Source organism: Uloborus diversus, chromosome 10, assembly GCF_026930045.1.
Source record: "Uloborus diversus isolate 005 chromosome 10, Udiv.v.3.1, whole genome shotgun sequence".
Taxonomy (NCBI): domain Eukaryota; kingdom Metazoa; phylum Arthropoda; class Arachnida; order Araneae; family Uloboridae; genus Uloborus; species Uloborus diversus.
Window position 1 is genome coordinate 116,463,552 of NC_072740.1, and position 12,286 is coordinate 116,475,837.

The window sequence follows — 12,286 nt, forward strand, 5'->3', positions numbered from 1 at the left end:
GGCACCCCGATGGGAAGTCACTATGTCCTCCCGAAATTTTCCTTATTTGGGAAGTTTTGCCCGAGTACTCGGCAAAAATTATCCACTTGGTTTATTTCGATTTCGTTTAAATATTACAATTTCGTAAGTTTTTGGTTTATTTTCCATATGAGATTTTTTTATGCGGTCCTTATCCATCGCATAAAATAAATAAATAAATAAATAAATAATAACAGTTTTGCGAAAACAACTTTTTAGAGCTACTCGTGAAGTTTCGAACACTTTTTTATGCGGTCCCTATCCACCGCATAAAAACAGGTTTGGGTGTATTTCATTTTTTCTGCAAAAACTTATATTTATATTTTCCTTTCCTTTAGGAGAGCACCAAAGAGTGTTCGAATGGCACATCCATCTCTTGACAAAATGACAATAAAAATGGTAAGTAAATTTTAGTTGTGGAAGCTCTAAATTATCAGTGCCATTCTAGGTTAAATGTGCGCTTCTCTTAGGATAAAGCTTATGAACTTTCCATGTTTAAAATATGTTTTAATACGTAAACCTCGTAAAATTTTCTCTGTCATATCCAATCGAAGATTCAAAAATGTGTGATTCTTGCATTTCGCTGCATATTTTTTTTTCCCATCTTTTTAAAATAAAGCATAATAATCAAAAAGCGCTGACTACGCAATTCATTTTGACGACTTGTACAGCAGGTCGTTGGTGATTATGCATTCACATGTTTTATCAGCTAGAAAGGTTAAAGGTTTGAAAGCACGAGCTAAAAAACTAGAATAGTTCATTTAACTTATTTTAAGTAGTGAATTGTAATTACGAAATTACCAAAAAAAAAAAAGAAAAAGAAGCAGTTAAATTTAACTTGTAAAATGAACAAAAAAAAAAAAAAAAGAAAGAAAGAAAGAAAATCAAACAATAGTATAAGCGTGCTTTAAGGGGAGCAAAAAACATTTTAAACTTTTACTCCCCCTCCCCGTATTTTGGTTCAAAATGATGTAGAAAATACTTTTACAGAGTCTACTACAAATTTGGGGTGATAACGTTGGTCTTTCTTAAATCTAGTTGTCTATCGCCAAGCTGATACTGAATTTGGCATCTGATTTTTGTTAACAAAAGCCAGCTTTCACCTCTAATAAAAGCCACTTAGAAACCTCGAGAAAATTCGTGAAAATTGACTTCTGGGCCTCCATAGCTCTGTGGTAGAAGCTTCGGTGCAATGGTACCCAATCTTTCTTTAGTGTTATTTAGAGACACGTCAACAACAACAAATCGAGGATAGTCAAATAAGCTCAAAGTCAAAATGGATATTTCGGGAGTCTATTCTTTACTAACTACACATTCACGTACGGAAGGTCCGCAAAAACTAATCAACATTCCTTCGTGGTGAGTAAAATGGAAACTTAGGCCGACATTCAAGTGAAATATTTTTCGCAGATACAATACTTCCTTTATTTTGTACAGTGAAATTAAAAAAAAAAAAAAAAAAAAAAAACGCTACCCTGGTTGAGTTTTTATGTAAAACTAAAAAGGGTTACTTTTTTTTTCCACGTTTTAGAAAGAGTTTTACTGAAAAAAGGATCATCGCAGTTGAAAACGCGGTGCCCATTGTTCTGTACGCTCTCGGTATCACTAAGTCCTGCAATGCAGCTTCTCTACGTGACTTCCGGTAGAACAAAGAAACATCTTTTACGGTTTTCATTTTCATACGGAAGAACAATATTTCAACCAAAGGCAGAGCTTTTTTTAAACTCTCCTACAAGAAAATTTTACTCACTGGAAAAACGTAAATATGTCTCAAAACTTCATTCAAGCATACTTTCAAGCTTTGCGATTGAAATAAAACTTTAGCACTGTGGAAAATAGCAGAGGGAGTAATTGAAATTTGAAAACTAGAACATTTGATTATTAATTTTTTAATTCAAAATGTTAAACACTCTAAATGTAAAAAATCAATAGTTCGTATCTCTTCTTTATCTGCCATCTTCTCTGTCATCCTTAGATTTCTTTCTTTCTTACTTCTTTTTTTTTAAATGTATTTTTACTATTTTTTCAATGTATCACTACTCTGATCGTCCTTGAATTTCATGATCACTGAACCCTTCACTGTTTTTGTATGTTTCACCCCTCCATGATGAATTTCACTCCTCTCAATTCAAGATAATGGCAAAAAAAAATAATAAAAAGTCACTCTTATTTTCTGGACTTTAATTTTTTTAAAAATTATTCATGAAGAAAACTGCAAAATCAAGGAGATAAAAGAAACTCTAATTGCCAAAAATTCTTGGACAAGATATGGTCCCAAATTAATCCAACTTACCAACTTGCCAATCCAGCTTACCGAGATCAGCATTTACTGAAAATCTGAACAGAGCAGATAATTCTTAAATTGAAAGGTAAAATTGAGGTAGTTTCTCACATAATCAAAGATGATAAAAAGGCATGAGTATATTTCACCAGTTTAAAAGAGGGTGTGCCAAAAGGGAAGATATTTGTAAACAAAACAATCGTGACGAGAGTTTCAGTGAAACTAAAACGTTATACCTAAAATGAAAGACATTAGGTGACTTAATAGCGTCTGCGTGATCATTTAGTAGTAATTTTATAAAAATAACAATCACAAAATACAATAAAATACCAGCTGTGGGACAACAATTGCCAGGGGAATTGAGGATTTCGTTTCCAAGTTGACCTCTAATTTCTCCTTTAAAGGCAATGATGAACTAATTTTCTAGTTTCAAAGAGATCGGATTACTTTAAAATGATATGTTTCATGACTTGGTGTACTGTTTTAGACATAAAGATATCAAGTTATGACATATGTATGAAAAATCTGCTTCCGCATATTGTGTCCCGTAAAAACCTATTATAGATAGGCAGCAACAATGTGAAAGGATTATCTTAATAATTTGCTGATAAAAAGTTTTTACAACTATTTTCATTCTCAAAGAAATGCTCTTCTGATGTTTTCCTCGTTTACGCCATTAAGAGACAAAAATGAAACATCATATTGTCACGATTTTCTTTTTTTAAACATTCAGAACTCACGGCGTGAGCAAAATACTCACGCCAAGAAGAAAAATCTTTTTGTTTTATTGTGTTTCATGAAAGATTTTATTTGTTTCAGCAAGTATTATTATTTAATATAACATGTGGTGACGTGGAGTTTAGAATAAATAGCAAATGAAATATTTTCAACTAAAAATCGTTGAAAACATTTTTAGTTGGGAAATGGTTGGTGCGAAAAAACTCACACTTGAGTACCCGGATCATTCCTCTTGACACGAGTTCCTGGAGGGTTAAACTACTACTTATAACCTGTGATGACGTGATGTTTAGAGTAAAAGTAGCAAATGAAATACAACTAAAAATTACTTAAAACATTTTTTATTGGGAAATAGGTGGTGGGAAAAAATTCTCACACGTGAGATCTCGGGTTATTGGCATGAGACCGGAAGGGTTAAATTACTACCTTTTCAACAAGCACTATTATTGTGTATAGCATGTGGTGACGTGGTGTTTAGAGTAAATAGCAAATGAAATATTTTCAACTAAAAATCAATTAAAGCATGGGGGAGGGGGAATAGGTGGTGTGAAAAAATTTGTCACACGCAAGAACTCAGGCCACTCATTTTGACTCCTTTTAGAGGATTGAACTTCTACACAGGCAGGTTGCATTTAACGTTACTAAGATTGAACTTACGTAGAAATCGTTCCAATAGACGTAACTAATTAAAACTTAGTATGCATGATGCATGTGGACTATGGGGAAAAGAAAATTGCAATAAGAAAATACCAGTGCTTTCAGGGAAAATGATAACGGAAGTGAAAACAGGGGTTGGCTGGCGCCAACATTTGAATGAATTACTCGTTGAATTGGCGATTATGTTCATGAACATTTCGCTTGTATGATTGATGCTGTTTTCAATCATCCCAACGACTAGCAGTCACGATGGGTGTCACTATGCTTTGTTTACTTTCACTATCACTTCTCGCTGGATGCACTATAGGTCAAATTTTCAACGGCAGGTGAAAAGGGAGTGCATGATGGAAAAAGCTACAATCCAAACGCATTTTATTCATCACATAACTTGCTCACTGTGCTTTCCATTTGCTTCAGTTACATGTTCATAGCGTGTTATAGCTTGTTGAACAATTCTGCGAAATGTTTATCTACCTATTGCAGCATTTTGGCTATTGATCAAGTAGTTCAGGTCTAGCTGTGAACTAGAATTTTCTTATGGCATAGTCTTTTGCCTTTGGTCCATATAGCATATATATATAGGGTGGTTCTGATAAGTTGAGCTATGAGCTTGACGATGTTTATTTCTCTTTGCTGAGTTCAGTGAAAAAAGAGTGTTATTGGAGCTTAGTTGAGTTGGAACACCTTCGCAAAACTACTACGAAAGTAACCAAACTCAACTCAATGATCAATTACCCTTCCTTATTACTCCAAAAAGATGCAACCATTGATCATGAATCAACTTTTCAGAGCCACAAAATACCAAGTCTCAATGTCGTATAGGTTTACTAGAACCAACTTTTCATGAATCTAAACTGGGTATGTTTAATAATAACTATTATGTATTTTACGATAATCTATCTATATGTATGTCTTTGTGTGATCTTGTATATGTATATCAAAAGGATTTGTGATTGCTAATCCTTTTGATATACACATGAAGAAGCTATGATATTTTGATTTGATTTCTATCTTCATATACAGTCTGGAAGTGTGTTTTCTTCCGTGGTCGACACATACACCAAAAACATGATCATATACATTAAAAAAAAAACCCTAAAAAATAAAAATTACTGTGTTTGTTGAAAATTGTTAATTCTTGTTTATTCTTGAAGGCAATTTTTATTTTTGGATAAACAATCTTTTTACACTAGTTTAAATTTGGTTAGAATATGTTATACAAAGCAATAATATTCGCATAACTCACCTGTTGTGTCAAAATACTAAAAGCTGCTCAGAAGCTACCTAATCTAGCGCAAAAGTAAGATGAAAAAAAATTCTAAAAAAAAAAAAAAAAGAAGGAAGAAAATATACGCAAATATTCAAGCATCTTTTGCGCGTAGGGAGTTACTGAATGGGAAAAGGCGCGAAGTTTGGGGGGAGAGGGGGGACGAAGAACATGATTTATAGTTCTCTCCCTCTTCTTTAATATCCCGAGGGAAATGCGGAGATAATTAGAGGTTTTCCAACGAAATGGAAATGATTTTTTTCGAACTTTTAAGTTTTTTGCTTTTGCGCAAATTTTCCCCTATCTCTCTTTTCTAGAAATTGCTGACTACGATACATGTTAAATAACTGGTGCAGTTATCAACTGTCTAGAAATAACGTTTTTTATAGACTGGATTCAATTTATTCCTGATGGTGGCTACCCGAACTGAAAAAGGAGGGGGAGGGGGGAAATACACAATGATTTTCTTAGCATTGTTCAAAATTTGTAAGAAAGTTCAATCAATTTCCTTCAAGCGTTCTGCTCTTCATAATTTTTTTTCAGGAGTAATTTTAGCTACACTGTTAAAAATTTTCCGGAAAATTTACGGTAATTGTTACTGGCATCCATGTTGCCAGTAACTATTACCGTAAAAATCAAATGTTACTGTAAAATTTTACGGTTTCCTCGGTAGGACACAGCAACCAGTTGGCGCTGGGATCGCTTATTTCTCCGGTATAAATTACCGTAAAAATCAGCGATGCGTCGGCGATGCAATTTTACAGTAACAATTACCAGAAAATCTTCCTGAATTTTTAACAGTGTACTTTAATCTGTGTAATACATAAAGCGTTGTTTCTCTATAAGTTGACTCAAGTTCTTCAACGGGTAAAAAATATCAATGCAGCCTGGTTTAAAATGTGCTTTACCTTAGAACGCAAGTTCACTAGCGCAGCCAGAAATACCTTCTGAAGGGGTTTTTTTTTTTTGGATCAAAAATACCTTCTGGTAGGGATTTTTTGATCAAAAATACCTTCTGAAGGTTTTTCTTTTTCTTTTTTTTTTATTTAATCTAAATAGCCCTTTCATATGCATAAACTGCAGTATTAGAATTTGCATTTATGTTCAATGGCTCTGGGGGGAGGGGTTCCCCCCCTCTTCGCTCCCTCACTGGTTCACCCCCCTCTTTGCTCCCTCACTGCAAAAGTTCAACAGTGTAGTATTACAAACAATGAATGCTGATGGCTATCAGAAATGAATCGGTCTCGCTTTCGAGGATTCTTTCGTCGTAAATAACAAATGTTGTCATTTACGTCTATTCTTTTCTCGCTGGGTCAGAAACTCAGGCTCACATTTTATGAACTTTTCGTGGGGACTCAGAGCGTTTTCACGAAACTATTCTCGCCGAAATTTCGTGTAATTCGAACATGGGCTTCGAAGCGTGAAAGTTTTTATAATAGCGAATCACTAACGCAGCCAGAAATACCTTCTGGAGGAAGTTTTTTGATGAAAAATACCTTCTGGAGGGGGTTCTTTGATGAAAAATAACTTCTGGAGGGATTTTTTGATCAAAAATAACTTCTAAAGGGATTTTTTTTAAAGAAAAACCTTCTGAAGAATATGTTTTGATCAAAAATACCATACGAAGGTTTTTTTTTTTGATCGAAACAGCCCTTTCATATGCATAAACTACTGTATTAGAATTCGCATTTATGTTAAAACCAATGGATCTGGGGAGTGTTCCCCCCCCCTCGCTGCACCACTGAGTCAAGTAGTACTCGAAATCATGAAACAATTCTTTAAGCTACTTAGAGTAATATTTATAGTCATACGCTCATAAGTCATGTAGCCTCAGTGAGTAATTACTCGGTTATAGTTCTTGTTCAATGTGCAACAATTCAGCAACAAAATTTATTGCAATTTGGGATGAATGTTTAACATTGTAGAACTCCGAAAATCTCATAACCAAAGGTGCATTTTAAGTCGTTCATGTAATCGAAGTCATGAAAGTAGTACTCTAAGCAGCATTGAGTAATTCTTCGAATCATGTGCTCCAAGTCATGTAGTCTCAGTTCTCAGATTCTGATTCTGTAGCTTTTTAGCATCGTGATGTGTCATATTAATTTCCCTGCTGAAATATTACAAATAAATTCTTTCTTCCTTGACGATTAAAACTGACGAATTTCAACATGGACTTTAAATTTTTTTACAAAATCACATTATAGGAAGGTCTCTCTTCCAAAAGACATTTTATTCGGCTATGTTAATAATTCGTGTTTAATGCATTTTAAAGTTATTTTAGCAACGGTGTAGGGTAGACTGAACATTGAATGAGCACTAAAGAGCAATTTTATTTTCAAAAATTTATAGCGTCGTTAAAATCTTTAGTATTTGGCAAATGATAGTAAAATTATTTTAGATGATTTATATATTTTTTTTTTTTTTTTAATTTGGGAGAACAGTTCTTTATGAGGTTTTTTGGAGGTTTTAAGTTAAAAAAAGTGTCTATTTCATTGAATGAACGTTCCAACTACTTGTCAAACACGGCATTTTCTAGTAATTTTCTTTCTACAAATGTATGTAAGGAAAAGAAAGTTACTATTCTCAATTCATCCTAGAAGAATGTTTCTTTTTTAAAAAAAAAAATAGTTACGACCTGTTCAGAACACTGGTAGGTCTACCCTAAGATAAATGGATTGTTAAGTATTTTTTTTCAAAAGAGTTGAACAGGTCCTCCATCAGATCTTATGAATAAATAACTGCAAATGCACATTATAGGAATGTCTTTAGGACCATCTTCTGTAAGACGTTATATCTGGCTGTGTTCTTAAAGGTAATTTCGTCCATCAGCTACAATAATTCGTCTTAAATGTATTTTGAAGTATTTTTAGCAACAGTGTAGTGTTTATGAATTTTAAAGTAGTTTTAGCGAAAGAGTTGAGCAGGTCGTCTGTCAGATCTTATGAACGAATAACTGCAAATGTACATTATGGGAATATGTTTAGGTTCATCTTCCAAAAGACATTTATCTGACTGGAATTATTAAATGTAGTTTCTTTCATCAGCTACAGTAATTCGTCTCAAATGTATTTTAAAGTATTCTTAACAACGGTGTAGTATATACGGATTTTTAAGCATTTTTAGCAGAAGAGTTGAGCAGGTCTTCTGCCAAATCTTATGAATAAATAACTGCAAATGCACATTATAGGAATGCCTGTAGGTCCATCTTCCAAAAGACATTTTATCTGGCTGTGTTATTAAATGTAATTTCGTCCATCAGCTACAATAATTCGTCTTATTGTAGCTGATGGACGATAATGTCTGGTCCGATGACAGCGATTATTGTCATAGTGTCAGATAGAACATACCTCGAGGCATTTCCCCACCTGAAATGATGTTATACTACCAACCAGTGTTACGCAGTCAATTATTTAGTATTTCAAGCAACAGTGCGACGGAATCGTGAATGCGCGTATTAAACAGTCCCTAAATAGGTCATAAAATATGTATAATAGATTGTATTAAAGACCGCTATTTCTCGGGTAGCGAATTATTTGTTTGGATGAATAATGTATAGAAAGTCTTTTAAACTTCTTGTTAAGGTGGCTTGTTAACTTGAAAGAGATGCGTCTTTTTTATGTTTATGATTATAGACGAAAATTCCAGGCGTAGTTCTCTGGCTTGTCATTCCTGAGAAGATGGTGATAAGCATTTCATTAACATAAATTTTGACAGCTTATGGCAATTAGATTAGTCCAGCTAAAAGAATCTACACTCTCAGAAACGCATGCTCAAACCTGACGAAATATTCGGTGGATTTGATGAAATGGCTTCTGTTCGTCAAAAATGCTGGGAGTAAACTTTTTGCCAAATAGACGATGATTTTCTGATATTTGAGCATGAATTTCGTAAATGACCGAACTTGCCATACGGTTGAAGAATCCTTGAATGTAATCTTTTCATTTCTGAGAGTGTTGAAACAAAAAAAAAAAAAAAAAAAGATTGAGTCATACAGTTTCAGAAATGCATCACTCAATTTCGAGTCTTCTTCAGTCGTTTAGCGAATTTCTCCATTTACGACGAGTGTTTCATCACTGGGTCAGAAACTCATGTTCAAATCTTACGAAAATTTTGACAGTTTGATCAAAAGTTTAATATGAGCTTTTTTCACCAAGCTATTTCGTCAATTTGACCAAAAGCTTAATTGGAGCCTTTTTCACGAAGCCATTTCATCAAATACGATGAAATTTTCGAGAGATTTGAGGGAGAACTTCGGGGGGATGACTGTTGATAACTTTGAAGTATACCTGCTTTAAAACTCGTAGTAATGCCAGAAGAGAAATAAATACATTATCAGATGTATTTTCTAATTTCATTTTTACCACTTATTAAAGAATTGTTTCAATTGTAGAATCAATGAGGCTAAACATAATTCATCAGGTGCCAAACCAATTTTTGTAGAGCCCTTGATAACGAATAATAGAAACTATAGTAGTTCAATTAAGAAACTATAGTAGTCCAATTGCTAAGCTTTAAAAGATTTTGGCACGATGTGATGTATGTTTGTGATAATATTGAATTATTGTGTCGAACTTTAAACATTTGTCAGTCTGAGTATAAAATTAAACAAGAGTGAACAAAGTTTGAAACAGTGCAAATGAACCACAACTTGACATTTCTGTACAACGACCACTTTTCGGAACATTTTATTCCGAATTGCTGAAGTTCGAATGATAATCTTCTAAATTTATAAAGCTTCTGAGATAATACATGATCGAGAAAGTGCTTCATGTATTTAAGTTGTAAGTGATTTTAGCTACAATAACCCATTGGATCAACCTCTAAAAGATCATGTTTTCATCCGGAATAATGAAAGAAAATTATTACATAAAAAGTCGTGATAGTCGTGATAGTAAGTAAAATGACATTTGTAAGATATAATTTTAAAGCTTTCAAAGAAATAATTTATGATTTCATGCTCGAACAAGGAACTACATCATTTTCTACAACACTGAAACAATCAGTTTCAGAATGCCACCCGGAAATCAAGAACCACGTGCAAAGAGTGCAAAAGAAGTTTTTCCTTCTCCCAAACTCCAAAACGAAGATTAATTTTGATTCGCACGCACCGAATAGAACACGCGCATCTTGGGTGACAAATGACCACACACATCACGCCGCGACTTAGAACACCTTTCTTCTCAGCCCAACTGATTACACAGTAGATGAAGTCTCATATCAGATTATGATTTCATCGTAAATTAGGATGATGTACATATCACCCTCCAACCCGACTTAAACTGAAGTAGCAATTACTAAGTGATGCATGTTAGTATGTAGGTGCTATAGATCGTACAAAAAGGATGGTGGACAGCTCATTGCAGTTGCAATTGCAAGATGAACTGCTCTGAGTGGATATTATGCAGACTTGCCTGCGTGCGGTCGTAAATTTTGCACTGTTTGGACTATGGTTTGTTAATGAAATCTCATGTGACAAGTAAAGATATCCGAATGATTTAGAATTGGCTACCACACATTATTTCTGAGAATAATCGGCCATCAATAAAGTCTGGTGAAATAATAATAGCCTGTCAAAATTCAAAGAACGAAAGATTTTAGCGTTGTGGAGGAAAATAGGGGTTTCATTTTGCTTTTCGATAAACGACAGAAATATCGTATGTTACTATTTGACAGCGGTTGAATTGTCTGTTTTGGAAGAGCTATTGTTACATTACTTTGTTCAGGTTAAACATATGTCGCATGATTATTCTAGTTCATTGCATTTTATCTTATAAAATTATGCAATTAATTTATTGAACACTATTTCCTTGTAGCAATAAAATGATCGATCAAAAAAGATATACATATCTTTAAATAAATTTCTAAATTAGATGTCGCTCTGTTTTTTTTTATTTAATGGAAGCTAAAATAATATTTAATATCATCAATCACTTTTTTTAATATTGACACTATATGCATTTTATTAAATACGTAAATAGCATAGCTGTTTTTTTTTTTTTTTTGGTTTTAATAACATAATGATTATGTATTTGGTTCATAACTAGTATATAGCTGGGGAAGTCATCCAGGTGAACTAGTTTAATCCCCTCATGCGATGTTAGACTTTCTGCTAGTTTTTTGGTTATGCTAATGTTAAGGAGAATTAATGTTCTTTCGTGTTAATTTCGTACCCTTGAAAGGAAATGTGTCCTGTAGAAGACTGAGATTCATTTTAATGTTCCTAACCAGAGGAATATCTAAACCTGTCTTGACCAATCTTGTGAAGACCTAAAAGTTATTCCATTCTATTTCACCATGAAGGTATTTTCTAAACTTTAGGCAGTCCTGGTTTTGGGTTAGTTTTGAATGATAAGGGCTTTTTTTTTTTTTTTTTTGGTTTGGTTAAATAATAAATCCTTGTAGGAAAGGGAAAGCTCTTTTGTCAAAGTATATAATGCGTTGAATGAATAGCAAAACAACGCATGATCAAATTTGTAAGTTTTGCAAGGTTTACATTAGTGTTTTTCTTTTTCTAGATTGAATTTATTTTTTCTTATACCATTAAGCATGCATTAAACTCAACAGTACACAAACGTCAACCGCAACCCGCAAACTGCCAATCAATAAGTTTCTATAACCAATCGAATCTGGGCATTAACGAACGGAGGAGAGTTCAAAGCTTAATTGAGGCAGTGAGAAGCAAAGGGATGTAAGTTATAAAATTTAAAATTTGGCGATAACCAGTAAAAATGGTATTTAGACCTCTCTTCTGTCTTGGGACAAGAGATAGAACTAGTAGCTCTGGCAGGTGCTGCAATACTGCATGATTTAAAAAAAAAAGTTTTAATGAAAATCTACCTCACCTTATCTTTGAACGAGTTTCACTCAAAACTTGAAAATATCCATTTTCAAGTTTTGAGTATTCATTTTCAAGTTATCCCTTTGCTTGTCACTGCCTCTATTGGAGTTAGAAGTTTTTAGGTTTGTTTATCTTGGTTATCATTTTCCGCATCAATATTAGTTACATGGTTTCCATATTTCCATTAACCAGTCAGTCCCAAAAGTTTGACTCAACTCTTCCTAAAACTTCTAACCAATTGTGGCCGATTTAAAGAAAAAAATGTACGCGCCCACACTTTTAAGTTCTTTTGCTTAATTTCTCAAAAGAATCCTCTTTTTCAACGAAAAATAATTATTGTTGTTTGCAAAACTTGTTAACGTTTTGCTTAAATATCATTGTTTATACGTATGACCACTTTTGAAAAAGTTTTCTTTATTACTGAATACTAAAATGCTTTCTGAGTTTCAGATGCAGTTTTTCTATTACAAGCAATTATTATCTACAC

At 33.5% G+C, this 12,286-nt stretch overlaps 1 long non-coding RNA gene across 1 annotated transcript in view; it reads left to right on the plus strand.

Annotated features, from left to right (window-relative positions):
* Positions 1-356: 356 nt before the first annotated feature.
* The window catches only part of LOC129231498 (uncharacterized), a 145,395-nt gene continuing 133,465 nt past the window's right edge, over positions 357-12,286 (plus strand). Inside the window, exon 1 of the long non-coding RNA XR_008581257.1 lies at positions 357-417. This is a non-coding gene — a long non-coding RNA (uncharacterized LOC129231498). The remainder of the gene's footprint in view (positions 418-12,286) is intronic.